Source organism: Sorex fumeus, unplaced genomic scaffold, assembly GCF_029834395.1.
Source record: "Sorex fumeus unplaced genomic scaffold, SorFum_2.1 ptg000030l, whole genome shotgun sequence".
In the NCBI taxonomy this organism is placed as follows: Eukaryota; Metazoa; Chordata; class Mammalia; order Eulipotyphla; family Soricidae; genus Sorex; species Sorex fumeus.
In genome coordinates, this window is record NW_026606087.1 from 3,704,996 (window position 1) to 3,726,631 (window position 21,636).

Here is a 21,636-nt window from a genome sequence, read left to right on the forward strand (position 1 = left end):
AGTCCTGAGCCAATGGACTCTGGCTGGAAACATCGTGGTGGTTTGGGATTGTGGGAGCAAGGGGCAACCAGGGCTCTGTTTGGGAGGGCCCTGGATTGGCCCACATCCCTCTGGGTACCCCATATGTCTCAGCCATACCTGAGTGTCCGAAGGATTTTTGACCTATTTGGTTGATCTCTTTTAGATTATTTATGAGTTCCTGGAGCAAGGCTGGTAGATGAGTTTACATGCTGCTGGAGAGAGGTCATGGGCCAATAATCTTAGGATATAATCTCAGTTTTTCAGTGGATAAAAATCTTTGTAAAGTGACCTTCAGAAGAGTTCCTTAATCTTTTTTGTTTTTAAAACTCCTCTTATGTATATCTGAAGGACTAACCAGGGCTGAAGTTGGCTAATTTCATCTCAGATCAGACAATACTGGTCAGTTTTCCTTAAGAAAGGATTTTTATTATTATGAAGTATGTGCTATAAAAATTATCACTGCTCCCCTTCTCTCTTCCTAAAAAAAGATTCTAAGGAAAGGATTTTTCCTGTCTGATCTTCACTATGAGAATCTAGTGAGACTTTTGTAAAAAAAAATTCATAAAAGTTTGGGAATTCACTAGATTGAGGGCTCTGAGGAGCTTAGCTCCAAAGTTAATTCACTTCAGTCTCTAGATATTCATCAATTACAATTCACGCTTTCCAATTATTACTGTTAACAGCAATTTCTGCTCCTGATAAGCTGTGATTATCAATATTACCTGTGTCTCCAGTTGGGATAATGAAGGTCCATGTGTCATGTGACCTCAATTCTTTGAATGATCTTATTAGCATTATTTGATTTTCAACCTTCTTTTTCCATGTAAAAGAAAGCTGATGATTTATTTTTCTTTTCCTTTTTTGGGGGGGATGGTAGGGGTCACACCCAGTGGTGCTCAGGGGTTACTCCTGCCTCGCATTCAGAAGTCACTCCTGGCAGTGCCTAGGGTACCATATGGGATGCCAGGGATCAAACCCATGGTCAGCCCCATGCAAGGCAAATGCCTACCCTTTATACTATCCCTCCAACCCTGAAAGCTGATGATATCTAAGTTCTAGCCATGGTCTAATGGAAACTGGAGATCCTTATCTTTAACTCCCTGAGTTAGTATAATTACAATTTGACAGGCTAGAAAAAAACCTTACTGAAGCTCAATAAGGTTAAATGAACTGGCCCCAGATTTTGCAACCGGTGAGGGGTGGAGTGACAATGCCACCATGAAATTGATACAATTAAATTGAAAGTCTGACATTGTCTTATTCCACTATCCATAAAGATAGCAGCTCAAATAAAGGTTGTTTTGAAAAGAAGTGTACTGTACATGTGTGTCCTCATAGGGTCTATGGGAAAAATCTCTTGACAATAATTTAGGAAAGGTAAAAGATTAAAAATGAGAGCCAGAATCATTTCTTCTTCAGACCCACTAGCATTTCACTGTGCAAAAAGGAAACTGTAGGCTATTTCTTAAATGCCTACTATGTGCCAAGCACTGTGACAGTGCTGAACAAAGCAATGCCCCTGGTCTCCTAGAGTTGATACTCCAATGACAGAAAAATAGTCTGTAATCCTGAGAGTATATATTATGTCAGTTCGGGGAAAACCAAACAAAGAAAACTGAAGCAGGGTAAATTGGATAGAGTAATAAAATTTTATATAAAATATAGTCAGTAATAGATTTCTTAACAAAACAAAAATATCTCTGCACAGAATCCTGAAAGAAGTTTAGAGAGCACAGTCTTGTGGATATTTGGGGTAAGAGCATCTTAAACTGAGAAAAGGGGGAACAGAGTTCTTGTAATAAGCATCATTGACTTTACTAAGGGTACATACTCATTCAATCTATAGAAACTATTGAGTTGTGAGGATACTGATGATCTATGTTGGATATAAGATGTCAAATCTAGAAGTCTTGGACTATGGACAAGATGGGTCATAATAAGTAATCAATTTATGGGGTAAAAATCTAAGGTCTTGATCTTTGTTCCAAGAACAGGATTTGCAACTGTGGCTTAATAACTACAGGATAAAGTTATAAGGTTTCCTTCTATCCCAAACCCTGACCTCCCTTAAACAGGAGACTATGAGCACCAGGTAAAAATTTTGAGGGAAACAGGACAACTTTGTAAAGAGAGGAAAAATGACAAAGTAACTCAGAAAAATGTCTTTCGATTGGCACTTCAGCTTCCTGTTTGATAATGTGCAATGGAAATTGAATTAATAATATATACGCAGGGCCTAAAAACTATTTGTCCCATAAACATAGGACTCTGTCCCATGAAAATGACCTAAAATACAGAAGTACAATGTCTAAAAGAGCAGGGATTTTTATCTATTTTGTCACAGCTATCATTCAGCCTATAATATGCATTGTTGAATGGAAAAAATTAGTACTGTAGCACTGTAGCACTGTCCTCCCATTGTTCATCGATTTGCTCGAGCGAGCACCAGTAATGTCTCCATTGTGAGACTTCTTGTTACTGTTTTTGGCATATAGAATACGTCATGGGTAGCTTGCCAGCCTTTGCCGTGCGGGCGGGATACTCTCAGTAGCTTGCCAGGCTCTCCAGGAGGGGCAGAGGAATCAAACCCAAATTCATTTGTAAAAATATACATTACTAGAGCTGGGTAGGTCACTTAAAGAACCAATGTGGATGCTTTGAATGTTGGAGTTCCCTGGCAATAATACTTGGTCCTCTGAGTATCACCTCGAGTGACCCTTAAGGAACATACTGGAAGTAGTCCTTGATCGCTGCCAGATATGGCACCCAAACCAAACCACTATAATAATAACATGCAATACATGTATGTTTTTAAGTGTCTAAAATTAACATGAGCTGCTATTTAACTAAAGTATCATTTACTCACTTTTTGTATTTAACTCTACTTTAAAAAGCAAATGTTTTAAAGGATATGTAAAACCAAAACGAAAATCTATCCCATAACATAGTTAAAGCTGGAGTGAAGGCTTTTCTATTCCCATTTTAAAGATAAAGGAAGACTAGTTTCAGAGATCATTTCTATAGCTCATTAGAGCTGAGGAGATAACAAAGACACACAGAGACTTACTGGCATTCTTAAGTTACTTATTACATAAATTGTAAAAGATATTTGGGTCAATAAAAGTTATACATTGTCTTCTTAAACAATTCTCTGATGTATTTGAAAATGATTTCCAGACTTTCAGAAAAATAGACGTGGCTACAATTCTAGTTCCCATGCATGAAAGCCTAAAACCAGTGAATGTCAGCAAACAAGTGGGAAGGGCCAGAAATTCCAGCAGCGTCATCCATCAATTTGGAAAACATTTATCAACTGGCCAGTGTGCCAAGCCATGGTGAAGCTGTGGGAATACAGAGGTGGTTGTGGCCCAGACTTTTGCCTTTTTTGTAAAATCTTGTCAGGGAACAGGGATAGAACTCATAAGTTCTTCGCAGCATGTGAAAAGGACAAGAATAAAAGAGGCATGTGCCAAGCACTTGAGAGCTCAAAGATGAGGTAGGGATGTGGGTTCTAAATAGGATGAAAGTAGGAGCCAGGAGCACAGAGTAAAGACCCTGGGGATGGCTGAAACCTACAGGTTGTAGGAGCTGTGGATGGATGAACCTGAAGGATAACTGGACAATAACCCACAAAGGGTTTTTGAGGACCAAATAAACAAGTCTGTTTCTCCATGCATCTGCCCCTAGAGCTTGCCCCAGGGATGCTTGAGAGAAAATAGTGCTGGCCTCAGACATTTTCATCTTGCTTGCTATCATGAGTTGGCTTCGTGCCTCTTGTCACATTTCTAATTTGCAGCATGTTTCCTGACTGGTAATCAGGGGTGATAGTGCTGTCCGTGGATGAGTCTGAAGCTGTCAGGAGATTAACACATTTATTAATGTGACACATGCTTATTACTGAGCACCTGATGTGTGGCAGGCACTGCCTCCTGCACAAGTCGAGTGGGTGGAAGAAACAGTCTCTGCACTCTTCCAAGTGAATGAAGCAGACAAGCTACATCTGGAAGAGAGCCACGGTTTCCCTGGATGCTCATTCTCTGGGGTGGGGCCTGGGCCAGGGACATGTTCGGTGAAGCATCCGTGTGAGAGCAGGTTATGGCCCATAACTGAACGCAAACAACTACCCAGAACCCACATGAAACAGTTTGTTTGTGTTTACTGGACATCATGTATCCAATACACCAAAGCCTTTCATTTAATTTCCCTTAATAGCTTTCTTTATTACATTATAACGAAGATAGAGAAGCTGGTCTCTCTCCTCACCTGTAGATTCAGACAAACAGCTGGTCAATTATACCAAAGAGGCTCTTCTCACAGCTGGTGAAGGCCGAGGGAATTGGTGAGGGATGGGGAATGTGGGGGACGGGTTGTTGAGGCGTGGGGCACATGAGGGGCAGGGATTGATGGGTGGGGAAGGTGTGGAATAGGTCGGGTGAGGGATGAGGGTGCAGAATAGTGTAGGTGATGGGTAGGCTACATGAGAGGTGGGGTAGGTGAGGAATAGGGTGAGCGAAGGATGGGGATGAGGGATGAGGGTGAGAAATAGAGCGGGTGGTGGGTATAGTATGTGAGGCTGAAGACTAAGGTTGGCTGAGGGTTAGATGCAGAAACATGGGAAAGGCAACTTTGGCTGCCAGCTCCAAGAAAGAGATATTGTTTGAGGTCCATTATAGCCAACACATTGTGGGCATTTTCCGTAAATTATTTCATCTGAGACTGAAACAAGCCCTTAGCATCACTGTGTTATAGATAAACTAAGGAGGAATTTCAGTGACTTCTTCACCCAGGTACTAACAGCAAAGTTGGAGGTCTTATCTGTTGCCTCCACAGCCCACATGCTCCCTTGCCCACCTACTCTATATTCTAAAGAGAGGAATCAAGTTGGAAATGGGGAAATAATGATCTACAAGGTCCTTCTTGGAAGATCAGTCTAAACAAAATTAATGACATAATAACTTATGAGTCTACCACTGGCACTATAGCACTGTAAATAAACCACATTTAGAAACAGAGGAAATAATAAATATGAAGATGTGTGTGAGAAAGAGAGAGAGAAAGAGAGAGTCTAGTTTGTCCTGATCATTTTACTCTTAAAATTTTAAATATGAACATAGTCATACATGCTGGCAAAGACTTATATGATAAGGCAATCATTGTAGTGTTTTTTTATAAAAAAAAAAGTATAAGTAGATCAAGTGATGTTTCCCAATAGCAGCAGAATGGCTGAATAGATTATAGGTTAGCAATATTAGCACTGCACTGCACTGTCCTCCCGTTGTTCATCTATTTGCTTGAGTGGGCCCAGTAACATCTCCATTGTGAGACTTGTTGTTACTGTGTTTGACATATTGAATACGTCACGGGGAGCTTGCCAGGCTTTGCTGGGCAGGCAAGATACTCTCAGTAGCTTGCTGGGCTCTCAGAGAGGGGCGGAGAATCAAACCCAGCTCCGATGGGCCGGCTGCATGCAAGGCAAATTCCCTACCACTGTGCTATAGCTCCAGCCCAACAATATTATAGAATATTATAAAGCCACTGAAATAATATGTGCATTATATTTGTCACGGTCACGATCCTCCCGTTGTTCATCGATTTGCTCGAGCGGGCCCAGTAATGTCTCCATCATGAGACTTGTTACTGTGTTTGGTATATCAAGTACATCACCGGAGCTTGCCAAGCTCTGCCGTGCAGGCGAAGATACTCTCGGTAGCTTGCCGGGCTCTCCAAGAGGGGCGGATGAATCGAACTTGGGTGGACCATGTTGGCCACTTGTAAGGCAAACGCCCTACCACTATGCTATCGCTCCAGCCCGCATTTTATTTATATTTAATTATATGAAAATATATTCAAGATGTTCATTAAAAATGAAGCAATATATGACCCTATATAAGATAGTTTTAATATTTTGTTGAAAAATTATATATATTCATGTGTATACATGTGCATGGATATACACTTAAAAATGAAAGAAAATATATTCAAATGTTAATAATTATCAAGAAGATGCATATTTGTTATTTCTCTTTTAACTTATCTATGTCTATATTTTCTAGCACAATTCAAAAGTGTGCTCTATTGAAAAGAGTGACACCCAAGTATTGATCAGACTCAGCGCTGGGAGAGTCTGGGATGAGGGGCTGGGGCAGCCTTGAGGACCCAAGTTGCATGACAGTCACTCATATGATATGATGCTTCTTTCTACTTACAAATGGTTTCCTTTTATTTTTATCTGTTTATTGGTTTAAGTTCATACTCTGCAGTGCTCATGAACAATTTCTGATGCTATGAGCAGAAAGTTCTATATTCTTCGTGGTGCTTGGGAACCATAAATAGTGCCAGGGAATAAAACAGGATTAGCCACATGCAAGATAAGCACCTCACTTCTTGTACTATCTTTCCAGTCATAAAAATGGTTTTAGGTGGCAATAATTTTTGAAAAATATATTTTGGGTGGACTAGAGCTATAGTACAGCAGGTAGGCCATTTCCCTTAAATGCGGCCATCTCAGGTTCTATCCCAGGCATCCCATACAGTCCTCTGAGCATTGTCAGGGGTAAACTAAGTGCAGACAATGGAGTACTATGAAGCTGTTAGAAAAGATGAAGTCATGAAATTTACATACAAGTGGTACAACATGGAAAGTATCCTGCTAAGTGAAATGAGTCAGAAAGAGAGGGATAGACATAGAAAGATTGCATTCATCTGGGGGATATAAAGTAACAAAATCACTTCACTTAATCACTTAACTTCCCGTTAGTCGTCGATTTGCTCGAGCGGGCGCCAGTAACGTCTCCATTTGTCCCTGTCGCGTGCTAGTGTAGCCCAATGGCATCTCTTCGCTCCGGGAACATGGAGGGCCTCAAACCGATCGTTCATGACCTTGACAAAGAAGTCCGACCATCTGGTAGGTGGGCGGCCACGCGGTCTCTTGACATCCCGTGGAATCCAATCAGTAACAGCTCTGGTCCAACGGTCGTCTTTAAATCTCATTACGTGACCAGCCCATCTGATTTTCGACACCTTGGCAAATGAGACAGTGTCCCTGATCCTTGATCGTCGACGGATGTCAGAACTCCGGATTCGTTCTCTCATTTGAGTGAAACGTGATATTCCAAGCATAGCTCTTTCTATTCTTCTTTGGGAGACCTGAATGGCGTTCTCATCTTGTTTGCGTAGGGCCCAGGTCTCTGAGGCATATGTTAATACAGGAAGAACAGTGGAATCAAAGAGATGTGCCCGGAGCCGGAGGTTCTTCGTCCTCTTAGCTCTTTCTTCGACATTCTTGAAGGCGTTCCAAGCCGCTCTCTTCCTCCTGCGCAGCTCGGGTGCCAGGTCATTTGTCATGTTGACCTCTCGACCTAGGTACACATAGCTGTTGCATTCGGAGATGGTCGTTCCATTGAGAGCGAATGGGGCGTCAGGAACAAGGCTGTTTCTGATAAACATTGTCTTCGTAAGATTCAGCTGTAGTCCTACCTTTCCACACTCACGGTCAAAGTCGGCCAGCATTTGTGCCGCTTGGCTGATGTTTGGTGTTATTAAAACAATGTCATCAGCAAAGCGGAGGTGGTGTAGTTGCCGACCATCTATCTTCACTCCCATTCCTTCCCATTCCAGTCGTCGCATGATGTTCTCGAGGGTGGCACTGAAGAGTTTTGGTGAAATGGTATCACCCTGCCGCACCCCTCTCTTGACATCAACGATCACTTCTTTGTAGAATGGTGAGATCCTGGTAGTGAATCCGCAATACAGCTCACGGAGAATCCTGATGTATTGGGCTTGAATGCCCTGATTGGCTAGGGCTTCAATGACCGCTTCCGTCCCAACAGAATCAAAGGCAAAGTACATTTGAATAGATGTGGCTCACTGCCTGCAGTTTCTATCTTCGTTGTCTATGCACCAACATCTCATTATGATGAAAGAGAAATCGAGAAGTTCTACATGGAGCTAGAGAAGTTCTATAAAGAAGACCACACCTTCTACAAGATCATTGTGGGTGATTTTAATGCCAAGATAGGACCGAGAAGATCAGCTGAAGAACTTCACATCGGAACCCATGGCCTAGAATGGAACGAACAGGGTGAGAGACTGTCTGAGTTCATCATGTCGACCAAGACCATTCATGGTAACTCACAGTTCCAGAAGGCAGAATCTAAACGATGGACATGGGAGTCTCCCGGTGGACGATTCCACAACGAAATAGACCACATCATATTCAATCGACGGTTTTGCCTGACTGATGTCGCTGTTGTCCCAAAATTTCGAACGGGATCGGACCACCGTCTCCTTCGTGCAAAATTCTACTTCACAGAGCGGGGGGAAAGGGCTGCAAAGTTCAAAAAGAGAACTCCCAGAACGACCACCAACTGGGAACTCTTTGGTACTATTGCGGCAACATGGGAAGATGCCATTGTTGACAACATTGACGAGGAATACGATCGACTGGTTCAGCACCTCCATGAATGTGCGAGGAACGCCAAGAGAGAGATAGCCACAAAAAGTCGCCTATCTTCGAAAACTCTTGAGCTAATTCGCCAGCGTGGTTTGGCGCATGCCTCAGGCAACCGCAAGCTAACGTCCGAGCTTGCAAAGCAGTGCAGAGATGCGATCAAGGAAGACCTCAAAGAGAGAAGAGCAGAAGTACTGGTAGATGCGGCAGAAGCCGGGAAAAGTATTCGTAAGGCCCGCCTGTCCTTCGCCAACTATAAGACCAAGATGACTGCCCTCCGACGTCCTGATGGATCCATCACATCCTCCAGAACGGCAATGGAGAAGATTATCCATGACTTCTACTCAAATCTCTTCGATAGCCATGTCCACTTGCCAACATACCAAATTCCACAGGATGGGTATGTCGTTCCCAATGTTCTCCCTTCCGAAATCCGACACGCCATTTCGTCAGTAAAGAAGCAAACAGCACCCGGCCCAGACAAGGTCAGACCTGAACACCTGAAGAACCTGCCGTCAGTACTCATCAATACACTGGCTCGGCTCTTCACTCGCTACCTGTCTGAATGCAAGGTTCCATCTCAATGGAAAACCAGCAGGACCGTACTACTGTTCAAGAAGGGAGACATCCATGACATTGGCAACTATCGCCCGATCTGCCTATTGTCTGTCATCTACAAGTTGTTCACTCGAGTCATCCTGAATAGGATTGGCAGAACACTAGATGAAGGACAACCATGTGAGCAAGCAGGGTTCCGCAAAGGATTCAGCACCATCGACCATATCCACACGATAACCAAACTCATTGAGGTTTCTCGGGAGTTCAAGATGCCGCTCTGCTTAACGTTCATTTAAAGTAACAAAATATGACATTAATACCCAAGAATGCTGATATCAGCACCAGGAGGATTACTCCATAGCTTAGAGGCCAGCCGGGCATTCTAGGGGAAAGGGCAGCTCAGATAGAGAAGGGAGCACCAAATAAAGGGTGTTTGGAGGATCCTCCCAGGAGGGGAGATGCATGTTGAAAATAGACTATGAACTGAATATGTTTGTCACTCAATGCCTCTTTTGTAGACCACAACACCCAAAAGGAGAGAGAGAACAAAAGGGAATTCCCTGCCACAGAGGCAGGGTGGGATGGAGGGAATGGGGGGTGGGAGGGATACTGGGATCCGTGGTGGTGGTAGGAAATAGGCACTGGTGGAGGGATGGGTATTTGATCATTGTATAATTGAAACCCAAGCACAAAAATTTGTAAGTCTACAACTGTACCTCATGGTGTCTCACTAATAAAAATTAAAAAAAAAATAACTAAGTGCAGAGCTAGAAGTCACCCCTGAGCATCGCCAGGTGTGAGCCAAAAGTAAAAAAAAAAAAAAGTAATAGTTTTGTTTGGGGACCACACTCAGCATAACAATCATGCTTAGGGCTACTCTCAGCTCTGGACTTCAGGGTCACTCTCAACAGTGCTGGGGACTGTATGTTACTGAGGATAGGACCCAGGCTTCCTGAAAGCTCAGTCTATGAGCTCACTCCAGCCTTAGATGGAAATTAAATTTTTTTAAATTAGAGTTTAGACAGCATGATTACGTGATTTCAATGGTGTCAAAGTCTATGGTGTTGATGTACAAAGTTACTACACCACTACACCAAAGTGCCCATGATCCGTCACCACTGTCCCCATGTCACCTCAATTCTGATCTTCACTACTCACTAGATCTCCCTACACTGCTTGGCAATCAAACCTATAACACAATGTCAAAGATTTGTCATTGTTCAGTGCTACATATTGCATAGTTTTATCTCTATATTCCACAGATGAGTGAGGTCATCTTGTGTTTTACCTTCTCTCTATGATTTATTTTATTTAACAAGATTCCATCTACATTGCAGCAAATTTCAGGATTTCATTTTGTGTATGCATATAGTATACAATTGCGTACACATACCACAATTTCTTTATCCATTATTCTGCCATTGGACATTTTAGTTGTTTCCACATCCTGGAAATTATGCTAAGTGCTGCAATGAATTTAGGTGTGCATGTATATTTTCAAATAAATGTTTTTATCAATTTATAAAAGAAAAATTATTTTTATTTTAAAATCTAAGTGCTGAATAAGAAGTATTTAAATTGCTTATAAAAACCCATCTTCTAATTTCTTTCTCAGGATCAGAACTCCACAGAGGCATTTTATAACAAATAGTTCCTGAAGGGAAAAGGTAGATAGAATCAGATCATTAGAAGTTTGCTTAAATAGATGAGTGGATAAATGGGCCAAGGGATGAATGATTCTACATACTTGCCCAAAGAAAGATAATCCATGGTTTTCAACCACTGGCCTGCAGGTACAGAAAAGCTTAAAACCACTGAAGAGTAGAACATTAAAATAGGGCATGTTTCAAAATACAGGTGTGAGTGAAGAATAGAGTGATCTTCACATGTCCCTTTCTTCTTTACCTCCTGTCCACTTTCAAACTACACAAAGATCACTCATAAGTTATTATCTCTTGGGGCTGGAGCTACAGCACAGTGGGTAGAGCATTTGCCTTGCACACAGCCAACCCGGGTTCAATTCCCAGCATCCCATATGGTCCCCCAAAGCACCGTCAGCAGTAATCTGAGTGCATGAGCCAGGAGTAATTGCTGTGCATCGCTGGGTGTGACCCAAAAAGGAAAAAAAAGTTGTAATCTCTTAAAAAGTCCTTTCAGCCTCCCAAATCAGCATTCACACCCCATGTCCAGAAAAATGATTGCTTCTTTATTTGTACTAATAAAATGATTTAGCACCTAATTTACTGCAGAATACTTCTTTCTATGGTTAGTCTCTTTTCTCTATGTAAGGCTTCTGACATAACAGTATTTCCCTAAACAGGGAGAAGCATCCAATATTAAAGAATTACAAATCTGGGGCTGCAGTGATAGCACAGTGGATAGGGCATTTGCCTTGCATGTGGTCAACTTGGGTTTGATTCCCACTATACCATATGGTCCCCTGAGCACTGCCAGGAGTAACTCCTGAGTGCAGAGCCAGGAGTAACTCCTGTGCAACACCAAGTCTTACACAAAAAGAAAAAAAAAAGAATTACAAATATGGGTTCCCCATAATCCACTTGTGGTTGACCAGTGTATCCAGCATTCAAGAGCTGAAAAGTTGTGCTACAGACCTTCACATCCTGATACCTGGGGCTTTTCCCCTCACTGTTCATCTCCATAAGGTCCCAACCTAGTCCACTCCACTTGGTGTTAGTCAATGAATATTTATCTGTGCCAAAAACAGTGCCAATTCTTAGAAAAACAACAGTGAACAAAGCAGATACGATAAGACAAAGCAATGTTAAGGAAATAAGTCTACAAAATTTTTTAAAAAGCTATAATAATACTTTGAGGGGAAAATATGGATGCTATGAAATATTTAAATGAACAACTAAATGAGTAAAAGAAACATAATTTATGCTGCAATCGTGATTCAGTAGACGGTACACTCTGTGGACAAAGAAAGAAAATATAATACGTACCCTCAGGATGGGCTGGAGCAATAGCACAGCAGGTAGGGTGTTTGCCTTGTATGTGGCTGACCTGACTGACCCGAGTGCAATTCCTCTACCCCTCTCGGAGAGCTGGGCAAGCTACCTAGAGTATCTTGCCCGCACAGCAAAGCCTGGCAAGCTGCCCGTGACATATTCAATATGCCAAACACAGTAACAACAAAGTCTCACAATGGAGACTTTACTGGGCCTGCTCAAGCAAATTGATGAACAACGGGAAGACAGTGCTACAGTGCAGTGCTACCCTCAAGATAGTTTTATAACTCCCATAAGGCAATATAACTCCTGTGTTCATGTTCCTATGACGCATCCCAAGATCCTATTAGTTTTCCAAGCATTTATCTCATGGATGGTTCATTCTTAACTCACCTGTTAGCAATTAAAAACCTGAGGGCATTGTATGTTTAGTTTGATTTGTCGCCATATAGCTAAATCATTCATCTTGTACTGTACAATTGGTTACTTGTATCTAAACTGTTGACTCTCCGTGCTCCTACATTAGCTCTTGCCAATTTTTTCCCATCAATCTGATAAGTTTAGGTTCTGGGATGCCCTGTTATGAACATGTTTTCCTTCCCATTGCTGGATGTGAGCCCCATGATGAAACATCCTTATTGAGACTTGAAAGGAATACTGGGTGACTAATTTTCGTTAGTTTTGTTTTGCTGTTTTTTTATTCAGGACATGGGAGGACAGAGAAATTCACCACTGCAATACATTAAAAACTTTTCAAATGTCCATATCCTCTGAAATTGTAATTATACTTCTGGGAATCTATTTTAGCAAAATAACTTAATCACTTAATCACTTAATCCCCGTTATTCATCGATTTATTCGAGCGGGTGCCAGTAACGTCTCCATTCATCCCGGTTGCGTGCTAGCGTAGCCCAATGGTATCTGTTCGTTTTAGGAACATGTAGAGCCTCAAACCGATCATTTAGGGTCTTGACGAAGAAGTCTGACCATCTTATAGGTGGGCGTCCACGTGATCTTTTGATGTCTCGTGGAATCCAATCAGTAATGGCTCTAGTCCAGCGGTTGTCTGTAAACCTCATTACATGTCCAGCCCATCTGATTTTTGATGTCTTGGCAAATGAGACAGCGTCTCTGATTCTTGAGCGTTGACGAAGATCAGAACTCCGGATTCTATCTCTCATTTGAGTGAATCGTGATATTCCAAGCATAGTTCTTTCGATTCCTCTTTGAGAGACCCGAATAGTGTTCTCATCCTGTTTTCGTAGGGTCCAGGTCTCTGAGGCATATGTTAATGCAGGAAGAATAGTGGAATCAAAGAGATGTGCTCGTAGTTGGAGGTTCTTTGTCCTTTTAGTTATTTCTTCAATGCTCTTGAAGGCATTCCAAGCCGCTCTCTTCCTCCTGCGTAACTCAGGTGCCAGGTCATTCATCATGTTGATTTCTCGACCTAAGTATATATAACTGTTGCATTCGGAGATGGTGGTTCCGTTGAGAGCGAATGGAGCGTCAGGAACAAGGCTGTTTCTCATAAACATTGTCTTCGTAAGATTCAGCTGTAGTCCAACCTTTCCACACTCACGGTCAAAGTCCGCAAGCATTTGTGCCGCTTGACTGATGTTTGGTGTTATTAGAACGATGTCATCAGCAAAGCGGAGGTGGTGTAGTTGCCGACCATCTATCTTCACTCCCATGTTTTCCCATTCTAGTCGTCGCATGATGTTCTCGAGGGTGGCACTGAAGAGTTTTGGTGAAATGGTATCACCCTGCCGAACCCCTCTCTTGATATGGATGATTACTTCTTTGTAGAATGGTGAGATCTTGGTAGTGAATCCGCAATAGAGCTCACGAAGGATCCTGATGTATTGAGTTTGTACGCCCTGATTGGCTAGGGCTTCCATGACCGCTTCCGTCTCAACAGAATCAAAGGCCTTCTTTAAATCAATGAACGTTAGACAGAGCGGCATCTTGAACTCCCGAGATACCTCAATGAGCTTGGTTATTGTGTGGATATGGTCGATGGTACTGAATCCTTTTCGGAATCCAGCTTGTTCACATGGTTGTCCTTCATCTAGTGTTCTGCTAATCCTATTCAGGATGACTCGAGTGAATAGTTTGTAGATGACAGACAATAGGCAGATTGGGCGATAGTTGCCAATGTCGTGGATGTCTCCTTTCTTGTATAGTAGTACAGTCTTGCTGGTTTTCCATTGGGATGGAACCTTGCATTCAGACAGGTAGCGTGTGAAGAGTCGAGCTAATGTATTGATGAGTACTGATGGTAAGTTCTTCAGGTGTTCAGGTCTGATCTTGTCTGGGCCAGGTGCTTTTTGTTTCTTTACCGACGAGATGGCATGTTGGATTTCGGAAGGGAGAACATTGGGAACGACATATCCATCATGTGGTATGTGGTATGTGGGCAAGTGGATGTGGCTATTAAAGAGATCTGAGTAGAAGTCATGAATAATCTTCTCCATTGCCCTTCTGGAAGATGTGATAGATCCATCATGATGTCGGAGGGCAGTCATCTTGGTTTTGTAGTTGGTGAAGGACAGGCGGGCATTACGAATGTTTTTCCCAGCTTCTGCTGCATCTACCAGTACTGCTGCTCTCCTGTTTTTGAGGTCATCCTTGATGGCTTTTCTGCACTGTTTTGCCAGTTCGGACGTTTGCTTGTGGTTGCCTGAGGCACGTGCCACGCCACGTTGGCGAATAAGTTCAAGAGTGTTCGAAGAAAGACGGTTTTTTGTGGTTATCTCTCTCTTGGCATTCCTTGCACAATCATGGAGGTGCTGAATCATTCGATCGTATTCCTCATCAATGTTGTCAATGACGGCATCTTCCCATGTTGCTGCAACAGAGCCAAAGAGTTCCCAGTTGGTGGTTGTTCTGGGAGTCTTCTTCTTAAACCTTGCATTCTTTTCTCCTCGTTCTGTGAGGTAGAATTTTGCACGAAGAAGACGGTGGTCTGATCCCGTTTGGAATTTTGGGACAACAGCAACATCGGTTAGGCAAAACCGCCGATTGAATATGATGTGGTCTATTTCATTGTGGAACCGTCCATCGGGAGACTCCCATGTCCAACGTTTAGATTCAGCCTTTTGGAATTGTGAGTTACCATGGAAGGTTTTGGTTGACATGATGAACTCAGACAGTCTGTCACCTTGTTCGTTCCATTCCAGGCCATGGGTTCCGATGTGGAGTTCATCGACTGATCCTTTATGGAAGGTTTTGGTTGACATGATGAACTCAGACAGTCTGTCACCTTGTTCGTTCCATTCCAGGCCATGGGTTCCGATGTGGAGTTCATCGACTGATCTTCTTGGTCCTATCTTGGCATTAAAATCACCGACAATGATCTTGTAGAAGGTGTGATCTTCTTTATAGAATTTCTCCAGCTCCATGTAGAATTTCTCAGTTTCTTTTTCACCATAACTGGATGTTGGTGCGTAGACAACAAAGATAGAAACTGCCGGTAGTGAGCCACATTTATTCAAGTGTAATCGTCCGATTCGGGTTGTTAGGCATTCAAATGAATCAATGCTTGTGACTAAGTTTGTGTTGACAAGGATACCGACACCACCGACGCCTCTTTTATCACATGTTCCAAGGAACAGTTCTTCTCCAGTGTCGAAAACAGCATGATGGGATTGATGTCTTCTCGTTTCGGTCAGACCAATGATGTCGTACTTGATCTTTCGTGCTTGTACCATAAGGTCTTCAATGGATGCAGCAGATGCCAGCGTACGAGCATTAAAAGTACAGACAATCATTTTTGTTTTTCTGCGTTTTGGCAGCCCATGTCTGCCTTGGTGTTTTATCAGCTTCTCCTTCCATATCCTTCTCGACTCTGCATAATCAGGGCTAGGGGAATGAGATCCATTTATTACTGGATTTGGCATATCAATTTGGTCTATTTGGCATAGATCACGGATAGCTTGCCAGGCTCTGCCGTGTGGGTTGGATATTTAAGGATATTTAAGGTATCCTGAAAATTATTAAATAAATAGTCGCGCGGCCGCGAGCTTGTTGTGATAATCTTTGGATCCTGGCCTTTGTTGGGGTTACACGGCAGTTGGAGGGTGTAACTGTTTAGCTACTGACAGGTCCAGTCCCAAACCGTGCAGGCTTAGAGATCTCAGTCCCGGGTAAATAACACCAAATGAAAAAAAAGTTTTATGTATGAAACATGTTTTACTCCATTATTTTTCAGTATTGAAAGACAGCCTGAAAGACTCTAAGTAAGGAAAATGTAGCATGACATAAAGTTTTCCTGTAAACCAAGAGAATTCCTAAACCAGGACTAGAATAGCATTTTATTTTTAGAAAATGGTGTCCAAAGTTCTACAGCTTCACACATGGCTCAAAAATCATTAGATAGCAATTAATAATTATTGTTTGTGTAGGGATAATGAAAATAGTTTAGAAGCAGGTGATTAAGAATAAGGTGTTTTTCTGTTGGTGGGAATGTCGACTGGTTCAACCTTTCTGGAAAACAGTATGGATGATTCTCAAAAAATTAGAAATTGAGCTCCCATTTGACCCAGCAATACCACTCCTGGGAATATATCCCAGAGAGGCAAAAATGTATAGTCGAAGTGATATCTGCACTTGTTTGTTCATTGCAGCACTCTTTACAATAGCCAGAAACTGGAAGAAACCTGAATGCCCAAGAACAGATGATTGGTTAAAGAAACTTTGGTACATCTACACAATGGAGTACTATGTAGCTGTTAGAAAAGATGAAGTTGTGAAATTTATATACAAGTGGTACAACATGGAAAGTATCATGCTAAGTGAAATGAGTCAGAAAGAGAGGGATAGACATAGAAAGATTGCATTCATCTGGGGAATATAAAGTAACAAAATATGAGATTAATACCCAAGAATAGCTGAGATCAATACCAGGAGGATTACTCCATAGCTTAGAGGCCAGCCGGGCATTCTAGAGGAAAGGGCAGCTCAGATAGAGAAGGGAGCACCAAATAAAGGGTGTTTGGAGAATCCGCCCAGGAGGGGAGATGCATGTTGAAAGTAGACTATGGACTTAACATGTTTGCCACTCAAAGCCTCTTTTGCAGACCACAACACCCAAAAGGAGAGAGAGAACACAAGGGATCGTCCTGCCACAGAGGCAGGGTGAGATGGGAGGGATGGGGGTGGGAGGGATATTATCCATGGTGGTGGAAAATGGGCACTGGTGGAGGGATGGGTATTTGATCACTGTATAATCTAAACCCAAGCACAAAAAATTGTAAGTCTACAACTGTACCTCATGGTGTTTCACTAAAAATTAAAAAAAAAGAAAAAGAATAAGGTGTTATTAAAAGAAATTGCCTTTGTGTGGTACTGATAGGGGATCTTTTCAGGCCAACATCCCTTTATGATGAGATATTTTGGCCTTGTTTTGGTTTTTGGTTTTAGTTTTTTCTTTTGTTTTCATTGCTTTCTGCCTTTGATCAGTAGATAATGACAATAGGTGGGGGAGAGAGGAGGGCGCAGATGAAGGGCAGAGGGTGTGAAGTTTCAAATGAGGTGAGAAGAACAGGCCTCCCTGGGAAAGTCAGCTCTGAGCAGAGGATGCAGAGGATGAGTGGGCAGATTGAGGGCTCTGAGCATTCCCAAGAGCAATTCGCTTTCCAGTGATTGTAAAGGACTGGCCATTTTCTTGGGACAGACAGTACATGCAGTCCTGCATTCTTTGCCACTTTCAGTTCCCACGAGTACATACAGTTCACTCATCAAAGAGAGTCCAGTGTCTTCAGAAAGACCTGAGTCTGTGCCAAACCTGGTTCCGCTGCTGAAGCAGAAAAGATTCCATTTCCCCCCACCCCAGCCCCTTCTCCTTGGTCCTGACTCTTCTCTTCTCCCTCACTTCAAGCACCCCCTAAAATGGCTTTAAAGTTTGTTCTCACTGTGTTTGTACCCGCTGAGTTTGGATTCTCCATGTAAGGTTTTAGAAGCCGAATTGCCTTTAGAAGCTGAATTGCCCTCACCCCCACCCCTGTCCCCTGACCTATTTTAAGTCACGGAGAATCCTCTTTAATCATAGTGTGAAAATTTTGTGGCTGTTGTGAAGACCTCAAAGCTGTCCTATTTGCAGTGAGGGTGTCAACAAAGAAATATATCTAAATATTTGTCATTCACCATGTATCTGTCTTTTGTATGTGGCTGTGGCAATTGCAATGTCTGAGCATCTGCTCCTGATCCAACGAATGTGTGACTTTCGGGCTTTCTGCCCTGCCTGTTGGCAGCAGAGCTGATTTAAGGAACGATGACAAACAGAAGGACTCCAGAAGCCACAGGCTGGCAGGGCTGTTCTGTATTTCTCATCAGTGCACCCCCAAGGCTGAGCTCCATGCTTGGCAAGCAGAAGACACCCAAGAATACTTCAAAGATGACTTGATGCAGAGAGAAAAGACTTTGTTATACTGGAGTGGGAAGGGGGAGGGATAGAGGCATGTAGCTGAAGCTGGAGAGGTGACACAAGGGAGGTGCTCCAACTCGACTCATTTCCCCTAACCTCTGAGGGGACAGGAGCTCACACACAGTATGCACTGAACACACAAGGGCAGAGCCAAGTTGGGCATCTGAGAAAATCACTACCACAATGTCCCCACCTCCTCAAGCCTCCTTATCCACACAGAAAACTGTTTTGGGCAATTTGCTTGGTCCCTTGGTCCCTTGGAGACTTAGCTATATCATCTGGGAAATGGGAACAACCATAATCACCTTTTAGGGTTGTTGAGCTTAACCAAAATAAATTTGAAACTGAATTCACAATTAAAAAATTCAGAAAGTTCTTCTGGGCAGGGACAATTTTTCTTATCTTGTTCTTCACAAAACTTAACTCTTACTTGCAACCTTTAATTGGGTTTGCAGATTTGCAGATAAGATGAATGTACCTCAGGAGACCAGCCTACCAAAAACTTTATTGAACATTTTGATGCCCAATGGTTAACAACCCACACTTTCTAAAAAGTGTGCTTCCTTGTCCTCTTTCTTTATATAAAAAATACACATTTTGAGACTATGTAGGTAAGATGGTTACTCTGAGGGTGAGTTTGCCATCTTCCAACTTCCTAACATGCTGCCAAAAAAGCTCTTTCTCAACTTATCACTGTGTTTCAATTGGCCCTGGAGTGGCGATGGAACCATACCTTTATGGTTATTTTGCTACGAGAATCAACTAGAATAATCTACATAATGTCTCAGGCACTGAGATTATAAAAAAAAAAAACCTTTATTTTTTTCACTTACCATGCAAATAGTGAAAGGTAGTGTTCACCATGACTCATCCAGGGGTACTCAACCAGGCCACCTGGATTTCCTTATTTAAAGTGAATACTCCTAAAACATATAAATGCTTACACTCTTGTAAACCAACACTACCTCAATCAAAGATTTCTTTGAAAGCTTAGTAGTTTTTAAGAATGTTACTTAATTGTCCTGTGCTATAATTTCCTTATGTGTGAAAAATAGAAAAATGGCCCATGTTGTGAAAATCAAATCCATTAAAACATGCAAACCATTTACAACATCGTCTGTCTCATAAGCACCACCTATGCATTTGGTAAATAGAAAGGGAATGGATAAGGGCAGACAAGTGGACCTGATGGTGAAGGCCTCAATGTTGGGTGGGCTGAGTCTCATTACAAGACTGTTTCTCATCCTGAGGGCTTAATAAAAGATAGCTGGGGCTCCACCCTCAACATTTCTGATTCAATAGGTCTGTGCAGGGCCTGAGATTTTGCATCTCTAAGAAATTCTCAGGTAATGTTGATGCCACTAGTCCAAAAACCATCCTCTGTAAACCACCAAAAAGTAAATCAAAAGGATGTCAGAACTATAAGAGAAGGAAGAAGTAAGGATGCATAAAGATAGAAATACTGAAATAATTCCACAGTTCTAGCAGAAAGTATTGGACCTTAGCAGAAGGAGTCCTTGTTTGTTTATTCATTCAACAAATATTTGCTCTCTGCTCACTGTGAGCAGGGCCTTGTGATCACCAATAAATTGCAAGGAACAAGACTTCACTGAGAAGAAACAACAGATATTTGGAGAAGACTATAATTGTATTCAATTAAAACAGAATTAAAGATGGAAACCGTGTCTCTAGCAAGTCTAACTATACATCATGTCCCCATCAGGACTAACTGTCATTATTTTTTATTATGGCAGCAGAATATAGCATAAAATTTATCATTTTAATAACCATTTTAAGTGTAGAGCTCAATGGCATTAACACCACCATTTATCTCCAATACTTTTAACATTCTCCTGGACACTAGTATCCACAGCCAATTGTTCCCAAACAATAATTTCCTATTCCTCTTTTCCCCTTCCATTTAATAATCAACATTTTATTGTTTCTAAAAAATGAATTAATCTAAATAGTTCATATAAGAGGACTCATATGATTATTGTGTTTTGAAACTGCCTAATTTTACTTAGAATAAAATCTTCAAGATTTATTCATTCTACATATGTCTCAGAATTTCCTTTCTTCACAATGATTAATAATATTCTATTCTATGAATATATTACATTTTGTTTATGCATTCATCTACCAATAGACCTTTGAACTGTTTCACCATTTGACTAATGTGAATAATAATGGCATGAACATGGATGTTAAAATATGTTTGAATTTTGCTTTTGACTCTTAGATATAAGAACTCTTGTTGTTGTTGTTGTTTGGGGGGAATACCTAGTGGTTATTCCTGGCTCTGTGCTCAGTAACCACTCCTGGGGGACTCAGGAGACCATAGAGTGCCAGGGATCAAACCTGGGTCAGTAATGTGCAAGACAAGAACCTTAACCCCTGTTCTATCTCTCCAACCCCATGACATTTTTTAAAACTAAATAAATTCAATTTGGAGGAAGATTAAACTGCACTGCCATCATCTTACCTTCGATCTTTTCTAGATACTCAGGTATCTAGATCTCTCAGCTGCCTGGGTCAGATACATCATCAGTACCATCATATAAGTTGTCCCAATCTTGCAAGTAAATTATCACAATTCAGGGATTGTACACAATAATATATGCACACATAAACATATATTATTCTGTATATATAATATGTATTAAAGGCTGATTGCATGTATGAGTCTCCCTTTCCCTATAATGACAGCCATACCATATACTATCTAAACATACCTATAAAATACATGCTCAGTACCATCCAAACTGATTAATACTCTGGAATCACCTTATTAAAGAATCTATCCTTAATACTAACTGGTTGTTTAACCACATTATTTAATTTTCTAGTTTCAATTTCCTGGTTTATAAAAATTAAGATAGTTCCTATCTATTTGATTATTTGGGCAATTAAACAAAGATGAGGTAAAGTAATTAAATTGCTAAAATAAACTAAGAAAAGGTAAAGCATTTAGCCTAGTGCCTGCAAAATGATAAGTACCCATTTGTATCTATAACAGAAATACTGTTCTTAGGTAACTCCTTCAGATTCATACCAAAAAGATTCTGACATCTAAGTACCCCAAAGGAAATTAAAATGTTCTTTAGAAATAGTAGCAAAAATCAGCATCCTAAACAATAGACACATTTTTAAATCATAAGATTAAAAATTACAACCTGGTCATAGGCATTACAAGTTTCCTTTGGATGGGGAGA

General features: G+C 41.5%; 1 protein-coding gene across 1 annotated transcript in view; it reads right to left on the reverse strand.

The window, feature by feature from the left end:
• The window catches only part of SPON1 (spondin 1), a 361,268-nt gene that overhangs the window by 310,319 nt on the left and 29,313 nt on the right, over positions 1-21,636 (reverse strand). The gene's annotated exons all lie outside the window — the stretch shown is intronic.